The sequence below is a fragment of the Dipodomys ordii genome, unplaced genomic scaffold (assembly GCF_000151885.1).
Source record: "Dipodomys ordii isolate 6190 unplaced genomic scaffold, Dord_2.0 Scaffold108, whole genome shotgun sequence".
NCBI lineage: Eukaryota > Metazoa > Chordata > Mammalia > Rodentia > Heteromyidae > Dipodomys > Dipodomys ordii.
In genome coordinates this window covers 2,105,527-2,108,701 of record NW_012267324.1, presented here as the reverse complement: position 1 = coordinate 2,108,701, position 3,175 = coordinate 2,105,527, and positions in this window count along the sequence as shown.

The following is a 3,175-nucleotide window of genomic DNA, read 5'->3' as shown; positions in this document are numbered from 1 at the left end:
TGTCTGTCTGTCTGCAAGCCCCCCAGGCGTGTGTCCCCTCACCCCAAGGACTGACACTGTCTGTCTGTCTGCAAGCCCCCCAGGCGTGTGTCCCCACACCCCAAGGACTGACTTGTCTGATAGCTTAACAAAGATTAATTGGACTTTGCCAGAGAACCAGGCAGACATCAGGGACAGAGGGAAAGTGGCCTGCGGGGCCCCTTCGCACAGGGAGAAGTGGGGGGCTGTGGTCCGAGGTGCCCCTGGGGGTCAGGAGGGGCTGGGGGGACCCGGGTGTGGACGTGAGGGCCAGGGCTCCATCATGGCGGGCTAGATTCATGGCTGCTGCCCAAGTAGTAGACGGCCCCGCAGCTGCCCGACCCGTCGCTCTAAGGGGCTCCGGCTGCCTCATGGCGGCAGCTGCCCCAGGCAGTGCCTTCCCAGGGCACCGGCTGGAGGCTGATTATTTACCGCCTGGTGCTGCCTAGGAAGGGAGAATGCCAAGCTGTGGAGAAGGGAAGGAGTGGACTCAGCTTGCTAACACTGTCTGTCTGTCTGTCCATCCCATGCTGGCCCCACACTTCTTAGTTCAGGGACCAGGGTGCACTCTCACCTGGAAACGTAGGAAGTCACACCAGGTGTGAATGGAGCCGAGGCAAAGCACCTGTCTATGCACAGCATGGAGGTCAGATGTCCAGCCTCAGCCCAGCCACACCCCAGCGGCCCAAGGGGCTGCGTGCATGCCCACACTCCGCCAGGGCGCCCCTGCCCTTGCGCGTGTCTGTCTGCTTGCCCGCTTGTTTAGGCACTCAGGGAAGCTCTGTCACGTGTTCTTAACCCCCGGGACTTGTCCACAAGTCCTGATTCTGCGATCCAAGTCAAGGGCCCTAAGAGTTCCGACGTGTCCAGGGAAAGGAGGCTGAGCGGGCCTGGGGCAGGATAGGTGGGGGAAAGTGAGGCATGGCGGCCGTGGCCAGCCAGGTCAGAGCCAGCACTGCCCGTGGGAACATGGAGGCTCTGTCTGCTGTGTGTGTGGGGCCGGGAGGGTCCGGTCGTGGGGCCTGAACTCGGCCTGGGTGCTGTCCCTCAGCTCTTCAGCTCAAGGCTAGCGCTCTACCACTGAGCCACCTTCCCAGTCCCTCTGTCTGCCTTGTGTGAACCCTCACACTCCTTCCAAGGCCCCAGGAAACAAGACCAGCAGCTCCCTCCACCAGATCTTCCTGCGGGCTCCAGGGCACCAGTGTGTTCTGAAAACCAAAAGACACGCCAGGTGCCGGTGGCTCACACCTGTCATCCTAGCTACTCAGGAGGCTGAGATCTGAGGATCGAGGTTCAAAGCCAGCCTGGGCAGGAAAGTCAATGAGACTCTTATCTCCAATAAACCAGTAGAAAACTGGAAGTGGTGCTGTGGCTCAAGCAGTAGAGCGCTGAAGGGCTCAGGGACAGCGCCCAGGCCCAGAGTTCAAGACCCACAACTGACAAAAAAAAAAAAAAAAAAGGACATCAAGAAAGGAAAAAAGAGACTTGTATCCCAAAAAGCAGATTCTGGGGAAAACAGCTTCTTTTGCATCAGAAGTCAGGAGCCTGGGACTAAGCCCCCAAGTGCAGGGTCCCCCTTTTTAGAGGGAAATTTCACAAAGCCCCACCTGGGGCTCTGAAATGAGCGGAGCAGGCCGAGCCATGGCTCCGTTCTGGGTGCAGTGTGGAGGGCTTCCTGTTGGTGGCCAAGGGAGCCAAGTTCACTGCCTCTGATGGCTGAGAACAGCAAGGAGACAGAGAGGCCTGTGCACTACAGTCAGGACACACAGCATGAGTTAGTCTCTGTCTACTTTAAGCAGTTCCAGCATAAAATTCTTTTTTTTTTTTGTCAGTCGTGGGCTTGAACTCTGGGCCTGGGCGCTGTCCCTCAGCTCTTCAGCTCAAGGCAAGCGCTCTACCACTGGAGCCACAGCGCCGCTTTTGGTTTTCTGGTGGTTTATTGGAGATAAGTCTCACAGGCTTTCCTGCCCATGCTGGCTTTGAACCGCGATCCTCAGACCTCAGCCTCCAGAGTAGCTAGGACAGCATGAGCCCCGGTGCCTGGCTGGAACTGTTGTGTCAGACTCCCATTGTAAGTAAACTTTTTGAGTAAGTGGAGTATGAATAGAGCCAGAAGGTGAACTCCGCAGACCAGCGGGTTTCATTCGAGCTGTACACTTGGGAAGTGCAACCAGGCCTCCCCCAGAGCCTGGCTGTGGAGGAGATGGCACCCACACAGCTGATTCCCTTCTGCCAGGCAGAAGTCGGGGCCGCCAGAGGCAGGGTGAGGCAGACTGAAGCGAAGCAGATTCATTTTCCTTCCCCACTCGGTGTTCTTGTTTCCACAGGGTTCTATGGGGAGGGGCCCCCTATGGCGCCCACCCCCGGCACAGCCCCAGGGCTCCTCCGGTTTCTGGTGTTGTCCGTGTGGACCTCAAATTACTCCAGCTTTGGCTCCTCATTCATGTAGCTCTGCAAAGCTCTGGAATGTTCCTCAGAGAGGAGGGAGCCCAGCACCCCTGCGGGTGGGGGGTGACCCCCTCTCTCACTCTGTATGGCATAGAGAGTGGGCTTTACCCACAGACCCCAAGGCCAGGAGTTCCAGCTCAGGTCTGGCCCCATACCTCCACAGGCCATCGATGAAGAATTACTGAGCCCCAACAGTGGGGCTCAGAGCTGTCCCCGCTGCCACCCACTGGGCCATCTCCCTGCTTTCCCCCTGAACAAACACACTCCAGGGGCCTTGGGAGAGGCCCACACCAAGACCACCGCTGATGCTGCCGCCCTGACCAACACAGATGCTGTGCAAACCTTGAAACGCCTCAGTCAAAGTAACATGGCTCCCGACCCAGCCTCCACCCCACCCGCCTCCACCTCCACCTGCCCTCCTGCCTTTACTCTTTCCATCTCATACTGTAAGGGGTGGGGGCGCCATTCCCAGGCTTCTCTCCCCAATCAAGCCTGTTGCTCACCTTTTCTTTATTCTGATACACTCGTGACTTGGCATCCCAACAAATGGTGCTGAACCAGAGACAGTTCCCTGGAGGACTGTCCTTGAAGGGGACTCTTGTTGGAAATGCACCATTCTCTGGTGTCAGAAACGAACGGACACACAGGAGACACAGGAGACGTTGTCGAGGCAATTTACTTTTGTGCAAAAGCGTGCAATGCCATCAGT